This window comes from Perognathus longimembris, chromosome 5 (genome assembly GCF_023159225.1).
Source record: "Perognathus longimembris pacificus isolate PPM17 chromosome 5, ASM2315922v1, whole genome shotgun sequence".
NCBI lineage: Eukaryota > Metazoa > Chordata > Mammalia > Rodentia > Heteromyidae > Perognathus > Perognathus longimembris.
This window is the reverse complement of record NC_063165.1, coordinates 66,991,759-67,005,633: the sequence shown is the minus strand read 5'-3', so window position 1 is coordinate 67,005,633 and position 13,875 is coordinate 66,991,759. Positions and strand designations below refer to the sequence as shown.

The 13,875-nt window shown below is 39.7% G+C and overlaps 1 protein-coding gene across 4 annotated transcripts in view; it reads right to left on the bottom strand.

Annotated features, from left to right (window-relative positions):
* Pex5l (peroxisomal biogenesis factor 5 like) overlaps positions 1–13,875 on the bottom strand; it is a 223,746-nt gene that overhangs the window by 15,374 nt on the left and 194,497 nt on the right. The window lies entirely within an intron of this gene.

Genomic DNA, 13,875 nt, shown 5'->3' with positions numbered 1-13,875 from the left:
ACTGGATGCTGTGGCTGTTGCTCTGGATGGTGACAGAATATTCTACTGCATGTGGCTAGCCTAGGACAGTTCACTCAAAGTATGATTCTACTGAGTGCATCCCACTTTTGTACCACTATAAAGTTGAAAAATTAGAAATTAACTACCATACATTGGGGATGTCTGCAGTCACAAGCAGTTTCAAATGTGACACTAGACAAACACTTTGAGAAGGAAGGCATCTACCAGCGTGGGTACTAGAATATGAAGATTGGAGTAGCTGCTCTGGAGCTGGCTGGGCACTGACTTGTGAAGACAGTCTGTGCTAGGAAACAACTGAGCTAGATGTTATGGTCCCAAAGGTAGAATTCTATCTGTTTCCAAACCTATGCTTCAGCCTATGGAAAAATTCCCTCCTAGTTATAATGAATGAACGACCCTGGCTTTGGGTGTGGACCTAGCCTTAAAGACCTCTTTAAGGTCTTTTCTGTGTCAGCATAATTCTTTGAAAAATAATACTGTGTGCTTTCTTTTTAAATTCCCCATAGATGACCTATAAGGGGAAGTAGGCCATTTGTTCTTCTGCATGTCAAGGGAAGCAGGAAGCAGGTTCTTTATGGGAGCTGCCTTGGTTAGCTTGGATTTTATTAAGCTGGAAGTGGGTACTTTTAGAAGAGAGGAGAGGATGAAATACATGTTTTAAAGGACTTAAGAAATAGGGGCCAGGCACCCATAGCTCACATTTATAATCTTAGCTACTTAGGAGGCTGAGCGCTGAGAATCTCAGTTTGAAGCCATGAGCCAACTCTTATCTCCAATTAAACAAAAAAAATGCCAGTCATTCAAGTGGTAGAGCACCAGCTATAAATAAGAGCAGAATGAGATGGGAGGCCTTGAGTTCACACTCCAGTACATGACACACACACACACACACAGAGAGAGAGAGAGAGAGAGAGAGAGAGAGAGAGAGAGAGAGAGAGAGAGAGAAAACTTCTCAGGGGGTAGAGAAGAGGTGGTCAGTGGCTGGTTCTGGGATAGGACAAAACAGGGGTAAAGAAAGAGGCGGTCAGTGGGAGGACACTGGTTCTCACCTTTTATATATCTCTAGCCTTTCAGCAAACTAGCCTGAGCTCAGACAATATGGATGCAGGTATTGCAAGGAGCCTAGGTGGAGGCTGGATTGAACTTTAATCTCTAAATGGTAGGGAAAGAGACAGACTCTGAATTTCTAGGAACCACTTTGGGACTGATAACTTTTAACAGTCACCATGACAATCAAGAAGGCAAAGATTTTGCCTTTGTTTTCTGGCATACTATATAATACATGCCTTTCAGATTTTGTGTCCAAGGCTAAGTTACTTGCCATAGGCTTGTAAACCACTACACTTTCTTTAAACAAAACAGTACAAGAAATGTATCCAATGCCTAACGTATGAAACGTATGAAACTCTCTGTACATTAGTTTGATAATAAAAATTTGAAAAAAAAATAAATTAAAAAAACAATGTTGAACACCTGGGTCTGGAAATGAAACTCATACTCTTTGTTTTCCAATCTCTACTTTGGTCATTTTAAGTCCCGTGACATGCCCATAACCTCAACCTGACTTCAGGTTATCCTTCTCCAGTAACCCTCCTGGCCTGCCAGTGGGTGTGGGGGCGGCTGTGAAGCTGAGAGGGGTTGGGTTGGCTGTGAAGCCAGAGTTCCTGTCTCTTTTGGATTAAAGTATTTAGGGAATAAGGGCCAGCCAAACATGATTCATTCCCAGCCACCAAGAATGTAGTGCATCATGACCTCCTCCTTAGTTAGGTCTGGAATATTCATGCTTACCACAAAATGGGTTTTGTCCTTTAGGCAAGGACCTCATCACATGAAGGATCGTGCCAGCAGGCAGCTGGACAATCTCTGTCTGGGCTACTCGTAGTTGCCACTATACGAGGCATAGAGGCTAAGGTGAGAGATGGAATGTAAAATTTCTTCCCTATGGTGCCTTTCTTTACCAGATTACACAAATAAAAATAATATCAAATATATAAAAGATTGGTAGAAAAAAGGAAGAACTATGCTATTGTGTCTTTCTTTGAATAAAGGTATGGTGGGTGATGCTTTTCTTGTTTCTTCACACATTTTGTACTTTCTAAATGAATTTTCTGTGATGAATATGCTTTGCATGTATAATCAAATGAGTTAAAACAACAGGAAACAAAAATACTTTATCTTTCTCTTTCAAAAAACAGTATGGAGGGGCTGGGAATATGGCCTAGTTGCAAGCGTGCTTGCCTCGTATACATGAGGCCCTGGGTTCGATTCCTCAGCACCACATATACAGAAAATGGCCAGAAGTGGCGCTGTGGCTCAAGTGGCAGAGTGCTAGCCTTGAGCAAAAAAGAAGCCAGGGACAGTGCTCAGGTCCTGAGTTCACGGCCTAGGACTAGCCAAAAAAAAAAAAACCAAAACAGTATGGAACCTGAGTATTATTTGCTATTGAGATTTTGAAGGAAATTACAGCGGTCTCTTTTTTTAATAGCTTTTAATATGTGGTTTCAACCTATCTGAAGTACAAATTAAAAAAATATCTACCAAGTGAATTTTATGTTAACTGACTTCTAAGACTCCTGGTGAGGAGAGAAGCCAATGTGTCTGCATACTTGTCAAGGTAGATACATCCCCTGGTGTGAGTCCTGGGAATCCACAGTGTATCACAAGTCTTCTGAATGAAAGAATGGGAAGGCTTCATGATGTCCTACACTGTGTGACCAAACAATGCATCACCTTTCCTGCAGTCATAAATGCAACTGTTGTGGAAAACAGAACCTCAGCTGAGGTAAGGCTGTCAGGCTCTCATGTAATGAGACACACGAAGACTTCCTGATTCCACTTAAAGTAAGTTACTACCGACAGCACCATTTTCATTTAATTACAGAAGAATACTGTTAGTAAAATCAATTTTTATCTAGTCTCAAAATCCAGAATTTATTTATGAAGCTGCAATTAACGCAGTGTCCCCTGACCATTTTAAATGAATTTTAGAGAAATCTGAAGCATATTTGCATTTTAAACAACTTAAGCAGGGCTAGGAATATGGCCTAGTGGTAGAGTGCTTGCCTCATATATATGAAGCCCTGGGTTCAATTCCTCAGCACCACATATGTATATAGAAAAAGCCAGAAGTGGTCCTGTGGCTCAAGTGGTGGAGTGCTAGCCTCGAGTAAAAAGAAGCCAGGGACAGTGCTCAGGCCTTGTGTTCAAGCCCCAGGACTGGCAAAAACAAGGGGATTGTTTTTATTGATGAGTTTTTTCTTGTTTCTTGTTTTGATTGTGACTGTCCTGAGATTTGGGTAGGCTGTTTTTCAGTCAACACATACGTTATTTGCATACATCAGAAGTGAGCCACTGTTTGCAACCTGTTTCCATTTTTAAGATGTTTAATGACATCAATATTACAAAACATTTGGGATCTGCAATATTTAAGGTTAAGAAGAACAGCTTTCTCCTCAGATGGTTCTGGATTCAAATACTCTCACTGACCTGCAAGTCTCAAAACCCCTCAGATTCTCATTTTAACTTACCTTTCAAATGAAGATGCAACAGAAATTTAGATTGCTTGTTACAGTAACTAAATGAGAAAATGTATCTGTAACATGAAAAGCATTACAGATGCTCAATTAAAGTAGGTATTCTTATTAGTGCCTTTGCACAATTGAGAAAAATAGAATGAAACAAAGTTTGCCTACAACCTTAACATTCAACTATACATGCTGGTAGTAGTTGATGGTTTAATTTTCTGTAAATAGTTTATTCTTCTAGATAATGCTCTTTATTTAGCTCTTTCTCTTCCATTTAATTATTCAAAAATAAGGAGCTAAGTTAAGAAAGCCACGGGAATGCTTCCTTCATTGACTATCATATAGCAACTAAAATCATATTTGTAACATTCAATAGTCCCTGGGTTATAATGTTCCTTGAGAAATAGTAGGATCACGAGAATAGCAAAACAAAAATGTGAAAAATTATAGAGAAATGGGTTAGTAGCACTGCTTTTATGGAAGTGATAATGAGTAATTTACTCCATTATGTTTTCTTGTAATTTTCAGAATTCCCCAAATTTTCTACTGGTAGCAAGCATTATTTGGGTGGAAAGAAAGATTTGGTTTAAAAATGATGCATAACTCTTTTCAAGTTCAATTCCTCCACAATGTCTTCCACCATGACGCTCCATTACAACAACTGCTTGCTTCTGCATTCCTTCAGTTCTGACATTCTGGGTCAGTGGTTGGAAAGAAGTATGGTCTATACCAAAATCGAGAGTCACAGGGTAAAAAAAAAAGACAAACAACTACAAAAGCAATATTTGCAAAACTGTTTGGTGTAAATGAACTGAACAATTCATGGGGGGAAGGGGAAGGGGGAGGGGGGAGGGGGAATGAGGGACAAGGTAACAAACAGTACAAGAAATGTATCCAATGCCTAATGTATGAAACTGTAACCTCTCTGTAATTCAGTTTGATAATAAAAACTTAAAATAAAAAAAGACCATTGTTGCTAACCGCAAAAAAAAAAAAAAAAAGAAGTGTGGGCTAGAAGCCACCATTATCTCTGTGAATTGGACAGTCATTTTAACCCGTCTGCATACTTGTATTCCTCATTTGAAAAGTCACAAGACAGCATTTATTACGCAGTAAGCCACCCTGGAGTCACTGTTTACCCAGATTAACTTAAATCAGAGTAAGAGAGAAGGGAGTTAATAGCACAAGATTATATTTTATTCTATAAGGTTTGTAGCCTGCTTATCGGTCTAAAAAGTGAGATTATTTTTACATTTTTCCTTTACTGTTATTGTTTGCTTGTTTGTTTTTTGCCTGTCTTGGGGCTTGGATTCAGAGCCTGGACACTGTCCCTGTCTTTTTTTTTTTTTGCTCAAGACTAGCACTGTGGCTACCACTGGAGCCACAATGCCACTTCTAGCTTTTTCTAAATATGTGGTGCTGAGGAATCAAACCCAGAGCTTCATGTATATGAGGCAAGAACTCTACCACTAGGCCATATTCCCAGCCTGTCTTTACTGTTTTTATTGTAAAATAAAAAGAATTCTATAAGAAACCAAGACAGAAGCGTGTGCGTGTGTGTGTGTGTGTGTGTGTGTGTGTGTGTGTGTGTGTGTTAGTAGAAGCAAGTTATTTATGTTTATGGGTTTTTTTTTTGAGACAGGATATTACCATGTGGCCCAAGCTGACAATTAACTTTTTATCTTTCTGCCCCAGACAGAAAAACTCTAGGAGAAGGGTGGGACTGTAAGTGTTTGCCACCATGCCTGCCTTAAAAATTAAGTGTTTAGTAAACTAAAGAGACTAGAGATGTAGCTCAATGGTAGAATAATTGTCTAGCATGTGCATAGCTTTGTGTTTAATTTCTCATATTAAAAATCTTAAAATACAAAGAATAAGCAAGTAAACTCTTTATTTTTTTTCCAGTCCAGGGGCTTGGATGCAAGGCCTGAGCACTGTCCCTGGCTTCTTTTTGTTCAAGGCTAGCACTCTGCCACTTGAGCCACAACGCCACTTCTGGCCGTTTTCTGTATATGTGGTGCTGGGGAATTGAACCCAGGGCTTCAGGAATACGAGGCAAGCACCCTTGCTAGTAGGCCATAGTCCCAGCCCCAAGTAAACTCATTTTTAAACCAGGTAATTAAAAAAAAAACCCAGAATATTCTCAGTTCCAATATACCACTTTATTTTAATCAATGTTGAGTTAGATACTTCCGATCTTGTGATCAACATAATTGCTTAGAAAGATTCAGGAGCTCTGCTATCTAAGAGCCCATCTAGGTGGGATTGCCTCTGAGAAATCTGGCCTTCTTTTAGCCTCTTTAATAGCCACTGATTGTCACAGGATCAGAACAATTTTAGAAAGACACCCAACTACCTGCATACAAGAAGAAAAGCAAGTGCTCCTTTTATGTGTCAAGGAATAAAAAACACTGTACTATTTTAGATAAAATGTCCCAACAAACATTATTTTTTTCTGAAGTGAAACTATGTACACGTCAGTTTGGACCCTCATTGACCTGGACCAAGCTGTGCAAGAGCAGCTCTGCCATTTCTTGTAGGCTGGGAGCTTAACACCAATGGAAGATTCCAGGCGGCTGCCTCCACCAGAGGCTGCATGTTGATGGAGCAGGGGGCAGAATTTTGATTGATCAGAGTTAATCTGAGCTCTTGCTGCAGCCCTGACTGTCCCATACACCAGGGTCACTGGCCAAGTGGAGTAGATGCAGACAAGAGTACCCATGGGCAGGAGTAGCCCTGCGACAGGTAAAGGAACAATTTGCCCGCTAAAGCAAGGTGCAGGTGGATGATGAGTGCTGTTATCCTTGTTTTGCATTCAGTAGAGCAGGGCAAATGAATGGCAGTTCTGGGGTCTGAGTTTTATGAAACTGCCTGTAAATGGGCTGGGTTCTCCTTTTCTCACAAGATTTCCCAACAGTAAAAAAAAAAAAAAAAAAAAAAAAAAAAGAAATCTTCAAAAAGGGACAGAATGACCAATTCGAGGGGAAGGGAAGACCATCTCACAGATCAGCTTCACAATCTGACAGCTCAAGAGCTCTGGTTTCACAAGTTTAAATGAACTGATTTATTGAATTGACTAGGAAGGCTAAAAATTAACAAAATCTCTGAGATTCATAAGAGATGGATCTATTGTATCTTCCCTTTCTCAATTTAAACACAAAGGAAAGCACTGGGGGTTTAGTCTTCGGTTGACCAATTTGGAACCCTACGTCCTTCGCTAGATAACCACAGGAATCTAAGTTCACCTCTTCCAAGTTTGCATTTACCCTCACTGTACATATAAAGAAAAATGTATTAGAGAAGTTGTGATGATAAAGTGATCTGTGTGAAGTGCTTATAAGAGCTGAGGAACAACTGTTGATGTTAATTTATGAGTTGCCAATGGAAAAGAGTATTTCCCAGGATAGCTTATAAACCATGTAAATGGTATGGTGCAGGGGTGTAGAAAATGAAATCACTGGTATTCCACACCAATTGCCAGTTGCCTCTGGGATAAACATGGCTTTTTGTTGGAGTTGGTCATCACCACAGATGCCAGTAGGTGTCTGGGCAGGTCACTTGAGGTACTTACTCAGCAATGCAGAGTAAGCTTCAGAAATGTGAAGAAAAATTGGAAATGATGGCAAATAGGAAGAAAGAATACAGGAAGGAGAAATAATGTAATAAGGTGTTTGAAAAGGATTCTGGAAGGGGCACAAGAGACATTTCTAATAAAGAGGATCTAAAATAGTTTATTGTTTGTTGATTTCTCTTCTCACCTAGCAAGAGAGCCAAGAGAAATGGAAAAATAAAGAATAGAGAGCAAAACCTTCCTCCCAAACAAGAATGAGTCACTTCTGAATGGATTTTAGTATATACCTTAGCCAAGGAATGTCTTTGCAGAACAGAACTTCATATTATATTGATTCTTACTTCCAGTGACATTTTCAGTCACAAAAAGCATGGTTGTTATGTGTATCTGTCTTTGTATGGGGTTTTGGGCCTCTTGGGAAGAAGGCCTTTGTGGGGCTGGTTTCTCAAGGCCGCAAGCCTACTGGGTGCTTTTTGAGAAACTAGGGATGAGTGACTAGGGCTAGGTTACAACAGGCCAAAGGAGATGGAGAGAGAGTCCTTGGCTTGAGCCCAGGTGGCAATTCCTGTGACACCAGGTGAAGTAACAAAGGAAGCTGGGTGTGTGCAGTGAGCTGCAAGCAATGGGCCTCAGTGCTAGAGGGGATGACTTTTTCTTTAGCTTATCTCTAAGTATTTAAAAGTACTGGGAAACTGCCCCCTGGTTTAAACCTGTAGACATATTTGCTGTATCAACATTATTTTTCTTGTGTATATGTCTGTGATGGTACTGGGCTTGAACTCGGGCCCTGAACTCAAGGCTAGTGCTTTGCCACTTGAGCCACAGCTCCACTTCTGGCATTTTGCTGCTTAACTGGAGATAAGAATCTTGAATTTGTCTGGACTGGCTGGCTTCAAACCTCTATCCTCAAATCGTAGACTCCCGAGTAGCTGGGATTACAGGTGTGAGTCACTGGCACCTAACCTTGCCATTGTGTTTTACATTATGAATATTTTAGAATAATACATACACAAAAACAACTAATTTTGGGTTTTACCCTCAAGAAGCTCACTTTTCTATGATAAAATAAAAATAATGTTAAGCTTAATTCACAGCAGGGTGAACAATACGATACAAAAAAAGATGAAGTTACTTGTTCATTGTCACTACTATCAGTAAATGACAAGACCAGATTTCACAATATTTTATTTTTTCCCCTGTGGCAAAGGGTACCTCTCAAAAGTGACTACCAAAGTCCATGTCTTACAAACTTAACGCTCAATGCAAAGGTGGGATCTCATCAGAGGAGATTCGATTCTGAAAGCTCTGTCTTCAGGCATGGAGGGAGGCAGGCATGCTGAGAGTGGCTTTGATCTGAAAGCACCACTCTGCTCTTGCACTGGCTCCCTCTGCTGTGTGAAGATACAAGGAGCCCCTCACCCGCTGCGGACCTCAGTCTTAGACGTCCCAGATTCTAGAACTGTAAGAAAGGACTTTTTTCCTTTATAATGTATCTAGTCTGGTATTCTGTTGTAGCAGCACAGAATAGACTAAGGTACCAGATCCTTGCCACCCTCTCTTAAGAGGCTATTTCTCTGTCTTTAAATGCCTTGGCTGCAATGGAAAGCAATGGAAGTGGCACAATGTGACCTCTGAGGCTAGGTCCCAAAAGGTGATGTGGTGTTTGCTTTTTCCTCTTTCTTTTGAGCTATTCACCCTTTGGATATTGCTATAGAATTACAAGGAAGCTCAAGACACGAAGAAAGGCAATTTGTACACGTTACAGCTAAAGTCTCAGGTGAGCTATTCTCCAGAGCTCTACCCAAATTACAGAATCTTGAATAAAGTAAATAGTACTCTAATGTATTTGGAGCTATTTATCACACTGCTGTAGAAACAGAACTTTCACTATTATTTTAGGTCAGAGCCCCTGGAGAATGGTGGAAAGATGAGGCTTAGAGAAAGGAGCCATAGCTGAGACACCCTTGAGGTTTGGTAGCATTTCCTAAAGAGCATTCTAGAAACAAGGAATTCTGTAGTCAAATGAGCCAGAGGCTATAGGAAGCTGCAATTGGTGGCCTGTGGGCAGATCTGACAGGGACTTAGGTCAAATATTAGTCAGCCTTTTCTGAGCCTTCTTCTCACCTAGACTTCTATTTTGGACTTCCGTATTTGCCTTTGCAGAGTCTAGTGATAGTAAGAATCGTGATAAAACTGTTTTAGGATAGATTTTCATGAATGCATCCTCACTAATCTGTTCAATATCTGATCAGATTCTTCAGCCTTTTGAGTCCCCAGATGATGTGCAATCACCCCAGCCTACCTTCAGCAAGAATCCCATCAGATCTATCTAATGCAAATCCTGCTCAGTTACTTTCCTCTTTGTAACTCTCCATCCCTTGATTCTCTACTGCTCCCTGGGCTAACTCATCCACACTATATTACCAACCAAGCCTGGCTCCATACTTAGGTCTCTTTCCCTCAAATGAAATAGTTCCTCAAAAATGTGTTTAATTCTTTAATTATTGTCCAGATCTAATTCTTTGTAAAAGATCTCACCAGAAGACAATATTTCCCCCTCTTTATCCTGGGTGCAACATTTATGTCAGAGCCTAAACTTTGGCCATGATGTAAGATCTGTTAATAGCAGACCCATGTTTCTGGAAGCAGGGACAGTCAGGTGGTGCATGTGGTGTTGTGGTGTGTGTGGTGTTTGCTTCATCACAGTCCCTTACTTTTACTAGCCTCACTTGGTAGGTAACTGAGTTTGCATAAAAACTTCTGGATGAAAGTAAACAGTAGTGGCTTTGCTCAACTACTTCAAGATAATAAAAAACAAAAGTAAATATGTTCCTTACTCTCTGATTTTCCAGAACCTTCATGTATATAGTATAGTATGGTATGTATGTATGTATGTATGTATGTATGTATGTATGTGTGTATGTAGATCTCTCAGTAGGCAATGTAAGCAGTAGTTCTAAATGTATTTTACCTATAATGTGTGTGTGTGTGTGTGTGTGTGTGTGTGTGTGTTTAAAATCTCCTAGGACACAGCTTGGAAAAAGTGGAAATAAAGATGAATGTTGTGAATATCCAAAGTTTTACAGAAACAGATCTCTGGTGGTATAAGTTTTGTGTGCTGGCAGCTGAGAAAGCTCCCAAGGATAGGAGTTTATCACACAGAGTTTGCTTTTATGTTTCCCCCCCACCCCCCCAGTGAATCTCATTTCTTGTTAGCCAGCAGGTTTTCTCATCCTCGCATCTGTTCTGTGAATCACAATTCTTCAAGCTTTTGTTACTGTTATTGTTCCAGAAAGGGAATGAAACCCAGAATGCAGAGCGAAAAATCTAAAGCAAATCATTTTATGTTCTCATTTTGAGAAGGCAACTCATTTGATAATACTTATCAATTCAATTGGTATTAAAGTGGCCTTTGAAAGTGTATACAATTATGTATGTGTGGGTAAAGACTGGAATAAACAGGTAAAGATAAAAATAGCTAATTCATTAGTGTAGCAGCATTTCTGAAGAGTTTCAAAATTTGTGTCCCCTGACGTTTTGGTTTTCTTCACTATTGTCCCTTTTAAAATAATGTAAATAAGAGAACATTTTTGACAAAGAAAAAAATAAGTTCTATGGTTGGTTAGAGCCTGAAAGTCAGGAATAATGATGAAGAGCAGGAGTTTCATTTGGAGTTAGATCAGGTTTGAATACCAGTGCTGGCACTTAATACTGAGCTTGAGTAGGTTATCTCATTTCTCTGTCCTAGTTTTCCCATCCTAAATGGGATAAATACTCATCTGATGAAGCTTTTGTGAGCATGGAATGTAAAGCATTTGACTTAGAACTTGGAAAGTGCCAGTCTGTGGGGTACATTGGCTCTTTCCTCCTTTTTCCTTTGACACAGGAAAAGGCCACGAGGGGAATTACTTTAGGAGTTTTACTTGTAATTATTTCCTTGGTGTTAAAGAATTTAAGCTTGATCTCCTGAATATCCATGTAGATACTACCTCCCACTTTGCAGAAATATCCCTGCCCATTTGAAGGGAGTTTTAAAGAAAAAAAATTTAAAGGGAAAAAAAATGGCAGGAAAAGTCTGATTAGAAAAGCTCACATTGTATTGATCACATTACACTGGTATTCTTACCTCCTTCCTTTTCCTCTATGACATAGTTGACCAAATGTGAAGACAGGAGTTTGTTTGTACCCAGTTTGGTGTCTTAGGATACTACTGAGTAGGAAGGTGGCTCAAGCTGTTCCCTCTGAGACTGACTTCAAACTGGTGGACTCAGAGGCAAGGCCAGGATTTTAAGGAGAGGCTAGAGCCCCAGCTCTGAATTTGATGGTAGCCTCAGTACGTAAAGATGCTCAGGCTACCATGAGCCCATACCCAGCTGTGCATGTCTACTGAAGAGCTAGGTAGTTCCTGTTCTACCTACCGATGTTTTTAAAAAAAAAATCCAGATGGCTAAAATGATCATACATTCTCCCTGTGTTTTGATGTATTGGCCTATGAGGATTAATTTGGACAGAAATGGAAAAATATTTTCTCTGCCAAGGATAGGAGATGTTGGAGCTAGCTTTTTTGGCAGAAGCTGCTTCATTCCCAGTATCAAAACACAGAAAAAGATAGGCTCAATAAAATAGCAGGCCAAAGGCTCCACAGGACTGAAAGAAAATCCACCCTCTGAGCTCTCATTTCCATAGAACCTGAAAACACAGGAGAGGAGGTGACTGATGGAGTGACAGTCCTCTATTTTCAGGTACCTGACTGCACTGACAGGCGGTTTACAAGTGATACATACTTGTATTGGTCTCAGGATTGATTACGTAATTAAAATCACATTTTGAAAAGCCAGACACAATATACTTATGAAGAAATGGATGTATAATATTGTACTTCTTTTCTAATGTCTTTATAAAAATGATTTTCCCCATACAGAACCTCTTTGATTGGAGCAGTTCTGAAAATTAGAAGGGTAGCATCTTCTTTAAGTAATTTGTTATGTATACTTTTACATTTAATTCACTTATTCATCAAATATTACAGACAAGCCTTCTAAGTGACAGATAAAGATCTAAGTCACCAGAATGTAGCAATGAACAAGACAGAAGCTGATCCTGCCACTGCAGTGTACAGTCTGGTAGGGCACAAACAGATGCAGCATGGTGCTGGAAGGTCTGCAATTAAGAAAGTAAACATGCTCTGAAAGAGGAGAGAGCCTGACTGAAGCTTGGGAGTTCAGCAGTCTTGTTGGAAGCAGTAATTGTCAGCTGAAACTCAAAGGCTGAACAGAAGTTAGTTGGGTAATGGGTTGAGATAAGACAGTTTCTGGTAGGAAAGAATAGCATGTGCAAGAGCTAATAGACTGCAGTCTATTTCTGGAAGCTGAGAACTTATTACGATGCCAGTGTAGACATCAAGGTAGAAGCAGACAGGGTTGAGGATATAGAGGAGGCAAGAATGGTCATGATTATAAAGGACCTGGGAAAGTTATGTCAGTGAGTTTGGACTTTGTTCCAAGGACGAGTGGGAAGTTATTATTTAGATATATGTTCTAGAAAAATGAGTCGTGTTGGAGTAAGCAATACTGAATAAATAGGGCATTCTGTTCTCTATATTGAAATCAGCCAGACTAGTTATGATGTGTTACAGCTGTCTGCATGAGAGATGACAGTGAGAAGAGTAGGGTGTTGGCAGTGGAGAAAATAAGTGGATTTAAAAGGTATTTAATAAAATGAGTAGTGTTTGATTAGCTATTACTAGGGGAGGAAGGAAGGAAGAGAGAGAGAGACAGAGAGGGAGAGAGAGAGAGAGAGAGAGAGAAAGACCATACACACACACACACACACACACACACACATACACACACACACAAAACACAGAGAGAGAAGCTTGAGAGAGACTGACTTCTCACTTGGGAGTCTCAGAGTAGGTGAAACAAAAAAGAGGAAGAACTCATACATGAGTGTGTTCAGCAGGAAATGCCTGTAATGTGTTCAAATATGAATGTTGAGTAGGTTTGTGGACTGTGGGCATTCTTGTTTCAAGAATAAAATCAGAGCCAGAAATGCAGATTTTGGAATCAATACCACATGATTAGTGACATGTCAATCAACAGGATGCATCCAATCTGCACAGTGGCTCAGGAGAGAAGAGCAGGTATTCAGCATTTTACCCTCAATAAGTCCAGGAATATGCAGGGCAAGAAGAACTCTCTAGAAAGGGGGGAGAGGTCACACAATCAGAAAATTCATCAGAAAAGAACTAAACCAAGCCAGAGCATGACTGAGAAACGTACTTAACTGGCTTTTTTCTCATTTGATTTATGAATTTACCCACATATCCATCTGCTTTCTTACTTATTGATTGATTGATCTAATGTTAATGACATTATTTGAATCATACCTAAGGCTAAGAGTAGAAGGGGAGAGAAGAATATTTATGAATTCATGATCTGTTTATTTCGCAGAAATTGGGTATCACACTAGAAAGCCAAAGGTTTTAGGACCATGTAGTCCAGTCCTTCCTTATGGGGCTGAATTGTGAGATGCAGGAAGAGATAAATTAAGATATATGGCACTATGAGTTAGACCATGTGACTGCAATAAAAGTGGGGAGGACATATGAAATTTCAGAAATTTTGTAAACAATGACAGAAAAAAGATTGAGTGATAAAACTGCATTGCCTCTTATTAAGAGCAACAATTCATCTTGAATATGTAGCTTTTAGAGCACTTTCAAAGGTATTGACTTTTGGCCTTCATAAGTGACGTGTC